Below are 12,559 nucleotides of genomic sequence, written 5' to 3' on the forward strand. Positions count from 1 at the left end.
ATATATAATTACAACTTAATCACTCACTTTTTTGTTCAAAGTTGAAAAACTTCCAATGGTCATTCTAAACTACTATTTCCAACCTAGAATCCAGCAAATTTCAGAAAACGTACTCCATTTATCATCCTTTTTCGTGGTGTAATTGTATTTTTAATTACTTTTTTTAAAGATGAAGAAATTGATGAAGGAAATGAAAAAACCGTCGAGAACGGATTGTTAAGGTGGAAAGATTAAAGAAAAAATTAAATAAAAATGAAAAACTTAAGGAAATTTTGAATAAATTTATTAAACTTTTTTTTAAATTTGGGTTCGAAACCGAAATAGTGCAAGTGTTTACTTATTTACCAACACGACTGCAACTTCGATTAGAGGATTATTATGTTATTATTTCCCGGAAGAAAAGAGTTTTAGGATTCAAAACATTTTAGTTATCTATGTGATTTGTTGTTAGCACTACGGCAACGTTTTCTAATGAAGAATAAGCTGATGTACATCTTATTTGGGGGTTCTGGGAGTGTAATGCGACGAAGAATACGGGCTCATTTGTTCATTGCGGCGGATGAAGAGCATTTCGAATAAAAATTAAAAAAAGTTTAATAAATCCATTAACAATTTATTTATTTTTTAAATATTTTTTATTATATTAATCTTTTCGCCTTACCAATCCGTTCACCATGGTTTTTTCCCTTTCTTTCATCAATTTATTAAATTTCTTCATCTTTGAAAACATAATTAAAAAAGAAATTACACCATTGAAAAGAATATTAAATGGAGTATGTTTTCTGAAATTTGCTGGTCTCTATTTTTTTTTATTACATTTATTTGGTATTTACAACTACAAGTGATGTATTAAGTAAATATGTTCGTATATGTTGAATTATCATTTGAGGCTCTTGTAGGAGAAGTTGCCCAGTGGTAACACTCCTTCTCACTGATATCTTGTTCAGTCTTCACACAATGAGAAGGTCTCGGGGCCAGTTTCGCTTCAATCGTCTTGGAGGATTTTCAGGTAGGGTTGGAAGTGATAAATTTCGTACGAATAGATTACTGTGTGTGTTCAGTGATTGATGAAATTTTTTATATCGAGTTTTGATGAGTTCGTGTACAAACGGGATGTGTAGGTCTTTATTGATAGTGTAATTTGAAACGTAAAAAGGAGCATTTATAATTTGACGGAGAATTTTAGATTGGATTGATTGGGCTGGTCTCTAGGTTTGGAAATAATTTAGAATCACCGTAGTAGGTTTTTCAATTTTTGAAAAAAAAAAAAATTTTTTTTTCAAAGTTCTGCCTATTAAATTTATATTTAATTTCACCAGCGTTTACAAGTTTAGTATTGATCATACATTATTGGAAATTTGACGTAGATTTGAATGGTATCAAAGGATTTGTCCAAAACCTTTCAGTTTTGTCATCATCATTGTTTATTTGAAGCAAGATCGTGAAATTTTAAATAGGTGAAAATGTGGAATAACTCCGAAACTGCTGAGATACGGACTACTACTACGTTTTGGTTCCATTTTGATGGAGGCAAAGTTTGTAACACGAGTAGCTGAACACCCTGTACATAAGTATGTAAGTAATTAAAACATCATGTATAAATTAAATATTTCGAGTTAGTTTTACAAAAGCAATGAAATCACCTAGTTTGTCAATTTTTGATAAAACCCGAGAATATAAAATCAGAGAACGAAGTTCAAAAAGAATACAAACATTAACTAGACAAAAACTTGTTTGAACGATCAACAAACGATGAAAAAGGAAATGTTAAAGAAATGAAACTAGCACTTGGCCTGGAAGCACATTATGTTCGATACTAGGTCAAGTGCTGGGCCTTGATACAACGAGGATGGAGACATTTAGTGGATACTGCCTTTCCCCAGACGCATTGGAGCACAGGCGGAAAGGAAATATGGATAATCTTTCAATTGTTTTCCGATTTTGCCGAGAGCCGTGTTTATCTCCACTCGTGGAGTTATTGCTGTATCATTTACTTCTGTCTTTCAAACCCTGCCGCAACGCTTTTTCGTTATTTACCTTTTGCGGAAATCTGACAACTGTTTCCAATACTCCTCCAATATCAGGGATTTTAATGTGATTTAGTCAATAATTATATTGGCTTTGAGAGCATCTCTTAAAACTCGATTGTATAACATTATATTTATTTGTTTGTTTTTATTAACATTTTTCATCATGGTTCCTTTTTGATAAATTACTTTCAACCGATATTTATTAGCTTGTAGTAAAAACCTGTAATCCAAACTTTAAAATGTACATACGCCAGACAATCAATTTGAATAAGTGTTGTTAATCAATTTTATTTAGTACAGAATATTCGAATCTCATATGTGAACACACTATTCAAGTTTATTTTTTTGTATAAATAATATTTCAATTTAACTTTTAAGACGACAGATTTATATTCCTTTTCATACAGGTTTAAATTTTAGTGTTTGAACGAATCGTTGTTTAAACGTTCTTTCGAGTGACAGTATCTTGTTTTATACTCGTTAGGCAAAAAGGGGGGAGAAAAATCACCGGCACCGAAAGTGGGGAAAAAACCCTAATCTCGTTGTTATCAAGGGCTTACGTTTTGCAAATTTTAGGAAGCCATTTTTATCACATGTAAGCATCTTTATGTCTGATGACTCGTCCTGCTTTGAAACTAATCTGCCTAATTGGCCCATATATCCTACCTCGGGTCGACGGTAATGTGGTCAAAGTGTGCTTTGACCCAGAGGATTTAATTAACTTTTCCAAATTCATTACAACGCCCATGAAGTGCACAGTTGTAACAAAGAGGACTGCGCGACGGCAGCTCTTGAATTCAATAATCAATTAGGAAAGGCTTTTGAAATTAGAATATATTTTAAAACAATTACTAAAAAATTATCAAAACTTTTTTAATTGTATTATTTATTATTGAAAATAATTGTTTTTATTGATTTTTACATCTGTAAAACAATTAAAACAATAAAAATGTTATAAGAATAAAATTGACATGAAAAAACAAGTGAGGAGAAATCACCCAGTCGTGAGCCTCCTTTAGAAAAACTAAATATGACCACTTTTCAGTTTTATTTGTAACTTAGGGCGTCACGTGGCCATCGGCTTCTCAGTCGACGTGGAAAGGTGGTTGGGTGGAAAGGGATTAATGGAATTTTTTATAATTGCTTTTCGCTACTTCTGGAACAAAGGGAATATTAAGGTCTCGGTGTAGGGTGAGGTTTCATAAATAAAAAAGAGGGTTAACACTTTTTCTTAGAGTTTATGATTGTACTCTTTGAATGCGTTGGAAGTTGGAATGCTTGGTTGACCCCTGGAGTTCGATACCATAAGTACATAGGTTAGATAACCATGGTATAAATTAATGCTTTGTAATTCAGTGGATGTTTTGATCATCTGTCGAGTTTATTATTATTATTATTATCTGTTTACTTCGTTTCGTTTTAGTCTTTTGTGCGCATTCCAAGTAAGTCGTTTGTCCAGGTAGAGTCAGTTTGATCGACATTAGGTAGCGAAATCAGGTAAAGTAAATTGGTGGGAGTGTTATACATCTGAGTGGGAAGTTAATGTATTGGCTTTCGTTGGATTTATTCAATTTTCCACATTGTGGGCTAAATGTCGAGGCACAGCAAATCGTTTTGAACATTTCTGACGGTGACTGGACCTTCATGCGAGGAAAGTATTGCTGTGTCAGCAGAAGTGGAGAGAATTGTTATTGAAAAGATAGGAATGTCAGCAGTATATATATCGTGCAACAGAGAGGTCCAAGAATGCTCCCTAGCGGGACGCCAGCTGGGATAGGATAGAGAGAAGATGTCGCTGTGCCCTGACTAGCTTTGAAAGAACGGCCAGGACGATTTTAGGATAGGTGGTAGGTACTGGATAGGATGCACCTCAGCTTCCACAGTAGAAAATAATGTAATGTCTAAAAGAGCATTTCGACGACCACATCTGTTATACATATAATTTCAAAATTAATAACTGGAACACATCAATAAATTCATGGGTAAATAAAAGCATTTATTTAAATTATGTTTGAAGGATGCAAATAACTATAGAGGTATTGCCTTACTAAATAATATAGCGAGTTTATTTACTAAACTTTTATCCGTACGGCTGACAAACAGGGTTGAGGACAGTAACACACCCCACGATGAACATATAAGTTTCCGCAAAGGAAGTGGATGCAATTGTCATTTTGTATTCTGTTTTTAATATTCAATTACGCCCACATAAAAGCACTTTTTTAGACATTTTTGTGGACTTGAATAAAGTCTTTGATTCTATTTCACACTTAAAGTTGTTTGAGAAGCTGATCTGTATGTGTATCAGTCCAAAATTTATAATATTTTTTTCACAGCTTTACTCTAACGCTGAGATGAAAATTGATGCTTATGATGGGACCTCTGGGGAAATTAAGATCAGCACTTCTTCAAAGAAGTTCACTTTCAACTCTCCTTTTCTGTCTGTTTATCTCAGATATAACTTTTTCCGAAGCAAAGGAGCTGAAGGAATTAGCATTTTTATCATTATAGACTTGGTAATGTTATTTTATGCAGATAAAGTTGCCATCATTTCTTATTCCTGGCATGAGGTAATTCCTCCAGGTAAATGTAGTTAAAACTACAGTTCTGCCATTTCAAACATCAGGATTCAGCCAGTTCAAAATTTTAACTAAGTGAATATGACATTACCGGTTTCTAAATCGTAGGTTCATTTGGGGCCCCTTTCTCGTCTTCTTGAAAATTTAATCAACCAGTACATATTTTGTAAATAAAAATAACCTGGCAATATCCAAAATTATTCCAATTCAAATCTAGCTCTTGGCTTCCCGAATTCACAGCTTTAGTTTTATTGTATAGTTCTGAGGTATGGGCTCTAACTTCGGAAATCAAATGGAAAGAGTGTAACAAAAATATTTTAAGCGTATCTTTTATGTTCCTTTCAACACTCCAAATCATTACATTCGTTTGAAAACATGTTTCTTTTTTCATTTAACAAACCGCGTTTTTAACAGGACATTAAAAGTTTTGGTACAAATTACTCTCGCTTCCTGATGGCAGCCTTGAAAAGTCTTGTTACTGCAGGTTAGTTCAATTGTCTGAATGCAAAACCATTCCTTTCAATTGGGCAGTTTCTCATAGGAACAATCTTTTAATGATGTGTGGTCGTTTAAGATGTGTGGCAGGTACAAGATGTTAATATCCTAAAGAATAAAATGCGTGATCTAATTAAAACATTCGAAAATCACTTCACTTGATATTGGGAACACATTAAATTCATGCTTCAGACCAATTTCAGACAAATTAGCAGATTTGGCAGGAGAAACCCTACTTTCAAAATAATACGTATCTTCTGCCAACTCAGGGAATTTAGTATAAAAAAACCCATCATTAGCTCTAAAAGTTTTAAAAGATAATCCAACCCAAGCGCTATTACCAATTTTGTTTAAACATAAAGTTAGCTACTACAGGGCACTTCCTTTTTGAAAGTGAGTTAGTTCCAAGTTTCAAGATACATCGCCGAACAGTTAAATACGTTCTCCCTTACATCCAGATACAGAGAAAGCACCGGTTACAGACTAAATGGGGTAAGGGGTAAGGAATTGATCATCTCAATCTGTGGTCCTCCGTCTATCTCTTTAGGAGAGCCTGCCTCTTCTACTGAACAAAACAATTTTGTGTTTCTGTATGTTCACAGAATATTCCAATGTGTGTAGTTTTTCATATATTTATAACATGTATACGTCTTTCATAATTCCTATTTGGAATGTTTATACATGTTTTGTCTTTATATCATTGTTGTATTTGTGCTCTAAATTATTGGCGAAGCGTGGTACACAAGCTCAGTATGAAAATACCTGTGGCAGACATCAGTTTGAAGATGTTAACCATCGCCGGTTTTACAAAGGAACCCGGTTGAGGAGAATGTGCAGGAATTAGAAATCGCTCAGTAACGATTCCGCTAGGAATTTGTTCGGTCGGGGGGTGGGTAGGAAAGTAGTCGGAACGGTCTGTGCCAGGTTTCCACATTCCCTCGGGAATGGTTCCCGGGGAGGTACACTCGTTCCCCTGTTATCACAGCTTTTCACCTGGTATCCTCGAATTCTATCAGCTGTCCCGGAATTCCTAACTCTTGACGTTGGCGGCAATTTGCAAACAGAATGCGAGGGGGTGAGAGCAATGGGTTTTTGCTTTTAAAAGTGGTTGGAACACACCATAAATCAATTTTTTCTTTATTTTCCATTGTTCAAACTTGTAGTAGATAAACTCGAGGCAAAACAATGTTATAAATTAAAAGTTACTTTTTAAAGTCTAATATTCATCGTGGATCGAGTAGATTGTATCGTTTTCGGTAATTCTATATATGTAATTTTACATGAAAAACGTATATATGTATGATTTTATATAGATTTTTTTATCCGTTTTGTAATAGACTCACATGCTGTTGTATGTGTTGACTATTTATGAGGCGGCCCCAATTTATCTATAATATACTCTTTCTACTTTTATAAAACAGCCGTTGTTTTGCATATTATTCATTGATAAAAGTTAACATTGAATTAAACTGGTGGAAAAGCTAGACACGCGTTTTTCATTTTTTATATTTTGAGTATTAAAGAACAAAGAGGTAAACTATGGTTACTCCCTATATCTATGCACATAATTGCATTGTCCTCTATTTTAAATAGTACAGGTTAAAAATAGCTAATTACCATATACAAAAACTTTATCGGTGCAGCACACTCAGGGAAAAATTCCCTTTTAGATGGAAACCATGGAGAGTGTAAATGGCTTGTCCAGTTTTTCAAAAACAAAGGTCTCATGCATATTCAACCGGCTATTAATTGTCTTCGTTGATGATCCCCGTTTTGGGGGGGCGAACCCGACTCCGGGACAAAAGTAGGGTTTTAAAGCAGCCCGCACCCCGAAGGCCATTCAGTAAACGGATTCGTCACTCTGTTTGAAATTTATGGTCTCGTCAGCCGGCCGTGGACTCAAACCCCACAAAACACTATTTGTCTTGTTTCTACCCGGTTTTTGCACCTTTGCTGGTATTTGAAGACGAATTAATCATAGAGGCTCAAGGTCGGGAACAATGCTTTTAAAGGTCACAACTCCCCACGACATTCCGCCTAGAGCGAATTTTCATACTAAAGTTCAACATAACCCCCCCCCCAAATTTTATATCTACTTATGTGTCTAAAATTATCACCTTTTCTCTTTCTCTCGGTCCATATTCACTAACATACTTTCTTTCTTTCAAACAAATAATGGCGCATTCTAATTCAAAAACGAAAGTGAAGAAAAATGTATTTCTAAATGTTTTTATTTTCTACCAGACCTAAGAAATTTTAACCCTAACATAGCTTTTTAAGAAACGATGAACGGGAAAATAACACGACATTATTGAAATAAAATTTATGAAAATAAATGAATTAATTAACGACTGGTTAGAGTATGACTAAGTTACATTTAAAGCACTGATAAATGTGATGATAGCGAAATTAAATGCCAGGGTAAACAATGATAACTCCAAAACTAAAAGGTTTTGGATATATCCGTTCATATTATTGAAAACTGCGTTAAATTTCCAATAAGATTTGATCAATACTAAACTTGTAAACGTTGGTAAAATAACGGTTTTAGTAGCCAGAACTATGAAAAATATATTTTTTTTATTTTGTCAAATTTACTGTAGTGATTGTAACCTATTTACAAATCCAGACCAGCAAATTTCAGAAAATGTAATTGTTTTTTGAATTACTTTGTTCAAAGATGAAGAAATTGATGGAAGAAAGGAAAAAATCGTGGCTGACGGATTGGTAAGTTGGAAAATTAAAAAAAAAAAAAAACATAAGGAAATGAATTTATTAAACTTTTTTTAATTGGGGTTCGAAACCGAAATAGTGCAAGTGTTTACTTATTTACCAACACGACAGCAACTTTAATTAAAGAATTATTGTATTATTATTCTCCGGAATAAAAGAGTTTTAAGATTCAAAACGTTTTAGTTATCTATGTGATTTCTTGTTAGCACTATGGCAACTTTTTGTAATGAAGAATACGCTCATATCCATCTTATGTAGGGGTTTTGCTGGTTTAATTCGACGGTAGCGCATCGAAAATACATGGGGAGGGTGGAGAGCATTTCGAATCAAAATTAAAAAAGTTTAATAAATTCGTTCAAAATTTCCTTATGTTTTTTTATTTGTTATTATTATTAATCTTTCTACCTTACCAATCCTTCAACCAGGTCTTTTTCTTTTCCTTCATCACTTTCTTCATCTTTAAAAAAAGAAATTAAATAAGCAATTGCACCACTAAAAAGGATATAAAATGGAGTTTTCTGAAATTTGCTGGTCTCTACGTTTGGAAATAGGAGAGTAGAATCACCATAGTAAGTTTTACAAAGTTCTCGCTACTAAAACGCTTTTTCACGAAGGTTTACAAGTATAGTATTGATCACATCGTATGGAAATTTAACGCGGCTTTCTATGGCATCAACGGATTTAGATTGTTTATTTGAAGCGAGGTCGTGAAATCTAAGAAATCAGAAAAAGTGAAATGATTCCTAAACTGTTGAGATGCGGACCATAGTTAATTAGGACTTTTTGGTTCCTTTTTGAATTTAAAATCTGCTGGCAAAGTTTGTAAGACGAGTAGCCGAGCACCCTGTAAAAGGGAATATTGCACTAACAACCTCGTTGTGACATTTTCTCTTTACGTCTCTAGGGCGATGTACCTGTAATTTGGTTGTTTCATTCATTTTAGTTTGTCATGCTTTTTACCATCTTCCGTCTAAAACCAAAGGTTCTATTACATTGGAATTGAGTATTACAATATACGGCATTCCACAAATAAAGAACTTAATAGATCCTTCTGAATTTGACAAAGGTACCGGTATATTTCAACTGATTATTAACAACATGCTTCAAGAATGAATCGACTGATGATTATGCGACGACTTGTCATTTATTATTACTTCACTTCATTTTTTTAGTGTAATTAACAGGCATAGAAATATTTATTTATAATAAATTATTGTTGGCTTTCCCTTGTACGACAATTATTTCTAAATCTCTCACAGCAAAATACATAAAACATATAATTCGAGTGTTATTACGAAGTTACTGCCTCTAGCGAAGGTTATGAGACCTGAGTGCTACATAAACTACCACACTGAACCTGAATTTGCAATTGTGACAACCTTCATCATCAGAAACCGATTCTCAGTTGGCTATTATACAACACTCAATCGTCAAAAATGGTTTAAATTTCTATCGACTGACATAATTGTGCACCATCACATTTATATGACTACTAGCATTTTGCCTCATCCAGAGAGACATGTCTGTTCATCGGCCAGTACTACTAAGCTTTGGACACCAAACAAGATCGGATTGGTTCTCTTTCTTACTTTTTTTTCTTTCTTTTTGTTTCTTACTTCGAACTTCTACAACCAACAAAGACATAACCGACTATCAATCGAGAAAACTGTGCACCGTCACATTAACTATTTCTACCATTTTACCACCAAAAACGAGAATGATCATAATTGACTGTTTCTACTAAAGGTGTGCCACCCAACTGACCTATGCGCCTCTGGTTTTGACTACTAACCATATATCGCAAACAAAAGCTATATTGGCTTTCAATTGACCAAATTGTGTGCCGTGCCAAAGCTGTTATCATTAGCATTTTAACACCGTCAAAGACGTGACTGATCATATATTAACTATTACTACTAATAAACTCTGACACCCAAGTAGACCTATGCGCCTCTCAATTGGTTATCACTACTAACCATTTATCGCCAAAAAATTCTTAACAGTCTATCAAGTGCAAAAATTGTGCACTGTCACAAAACCTATTATTCCTATGATTTTGACACCGTCAAAACGAGACAGATCAAAAATTGACTATTACTACTAAAGCTCTGTCACGAAACAAGGCATACCCGAACATCAATTGGCTATTACAACTAATGCTTTACCATCTACTAAGACAACAGTCTATCAATAGCCAAAATTTTGCACCGTCACCAAACCTTTTATTAATAGCATTTTGTCACCGTCTGGTGACTGGTCATCAGTTGACTATTAATAATAATCCTTTGACACCCACAAGACCTAAGTTGCTCTCAATTGACTTTTACGATTAATAATTTACATCAACAAGGCTCAACTGCTTATCGCCAAAATTGAGCAAGTAACACATTCCGATACCATTTAGCAAACATGATCGACGTGCCTAATCATAAATGAACTTGTTACCTCTTAACCTCTGATACCAAACAAATTCTAACCGGGTCTCATTTGACTTTTACAATTAACGTTCGACCAAACTCAACTAAGAAACTAAGGACTAAACTAAGGAGAATACCACTTCCTAGTATCATCACCATCATGACATTAATATTGTACAATGTTCAATTTTATTCAGGAAATACTTTATACATGTAATAAAGTTTATATAATGTTGTATATTGAGTTAACTTATAATGAAGGAAGGATGAATCGACCGTCAGGATATCAATAGTAAGTTCGAGATCAGAGATGCGGCCATTAAAAACAAGTAAGTTTAGTAACTTATGCCAAGCTTTCAACCTTTATTGAGGTCTTCATCAGGGCTCTGTAAGTAATAACAACGTTAATAATTAATAAATAATAAGTAACACATAACTTACTCGTCACAATATTAAAAGTAAAATATTATAATGATATCGGTTAAAAACAACAGTATATATATATATATATATATATATTGTATATATATAAGTGAGTATAAGTATAAGTAAGTTACAGTTAATAAGTTATCCAGTTACAGTTAGTAAGTTATAGTTATAAGTTATAAGTAAGTTATCCATTATTGTGTTTCTTATTATTTGTTAATTATTAACGTCGTTATTACTTGTAGAGCCCTGATGAAAACATCTATATAGATTGAAAGCTTGGCATAAGTTACAAAACTTACTTGTTTTTGATGACCACATCCCTGATCTCGAACTTACTATTGTTAACTTATAATGCTATTAGTTATGCATTTTCCAAACACTAGTACCATTGAATAAAAGGTTTTATTAGGATTGTTTGTTATCGCATATTAAAAAAACATACATTGTTAAGCGGTCAAACCTTTCAATTTGAAGCTATGCTAAATGTTCAAATTGCAGTTTCATTGTATAGACAATATGTTTTTGTTAAACATTTCGCTTTGTTATTCATATGTAAACATTTTTATTTCGTTTTCAAGTGCGGCACGACCTGACAACGGATATTTTAAGCAGGAAAATATCTTGTATAGTAATATTTGCCTGTGGGTTTTAGAGAGGAGAGAAAATCACATTGTTGTAGTGTCCCATTAATTCATCAGGACATTAATTGCGGGGGGGCATCGATGCTCCATTGATATCGACTGTCCTCCGCCTCCCGGGCAATGATTGGAAGGAAGGGCCCGTCAGTGCTTATCTGAACGACATTTATCAAACATTTGCAATAACCGGGTCGAAAATACCTCGGATGAATAATTAGCGGTTGAACGGCGTTTCAAATCACATTTCGCCCCCTGTTCGGCCACCCGTTTTGTTAAGGTGTTAAAAACATTGGGGCAAAGCTTATAATTTTGTAGTACGAGTCGGTCTGTGTAAAACCGGATTTTTACCGACTTGTTGAAGTGAAAAACGACCCTCGGACAGATATTTGAGCACCCTTCACATCTCATCCTCTCACCCCGTTTGTATATTTTTGCGATCCGGAGTGGACGATTCAACCCGACCTCTAAACTTTTTTGTTATTGCTATCTTTTTTTTTATTAATATACCACCAGGGGTTTAATTTGAAAACCCAATTTGTAATAACGTGAGCGAATATTCAACGGCACAGTAAACTCTTAAATTTGTTTTACAATTTATAAAAATTAAAATACAAAATAAACCAAGATTCTTCTCAAAGATCATAATGTAAACTAAGCAAAGAATAAATTTTAACTCAATTTTAAATTTAAAATTCTATAAAAGGTACACAAATTCAAAAACGCAATTTACAAGTAAAAAATTAGATTAATTTATAATTTTTTGCTTGGTAATTTTTAGTTGATAATAAAAAAATGCTTCAGAGTCATATGGAAGGTTGCTAATAGAATTATTTTAGAAAAAAAACGTGCTTGGCACAAAAAAATTTACATTTATTACCAAATAAAATTCTAAATAATAATTTATTTAACCTTTTCAAACCAAGCTGTTTTGCTAGGACACACCTATAAAATTTAATTATTGCAAGATGTTTCAAAAATTTAAAAAAAATATTTTGCTGTAATGAAACTTTGTAGAGATAGGCCAATTTCACAAATGCCGCTTCAAATATTAAACATGAACATGATGAAGCTTAAAAAACGTATTTCGTGGGAAAAATCAAGGTTTTAAGCAAAGGGAAATATTAAATTCTTATTGATGTTAGGTTTTTTTATTACAAAAGAAACTGACTGCTTAGGTTTAAAATTAAAATAAAAAATTTGCATTTTGTGTACACAAAATAAAATAAATCAACTCCAGG

General features: G+C 33.5%; 1 protein-coding gene across 1 annotated transcript in view; it reads left to right on the forward strand.

Moving 5' to 3' along the window:
• LOC106660883 (neuropeptide SIFamide receptor-like) overlaps positions 1–12,559 on the forward strand; it is a 218,170-nt gene that overhangs the window by 17,280 nt on the left and 188,331 nt on the right. The gene's annotated exons all lie outside the window — the stretch shown is intronic.

This window comes from Cimex lectularius, unplaced genomic scaffold (assembly GCF_000648675.2).
Source record: "Cimex lectularius strain Harlan isolate CLEC.00 unplaced genomic scaffold, Clec_2.1 scaffold65, whole genome shotgun sequence".
NCBI lineage: Eukaryota > Metazoa > Arthropoda > Insecta > Hemiptera > Cimicidae > Cimex > Cimex lectularius.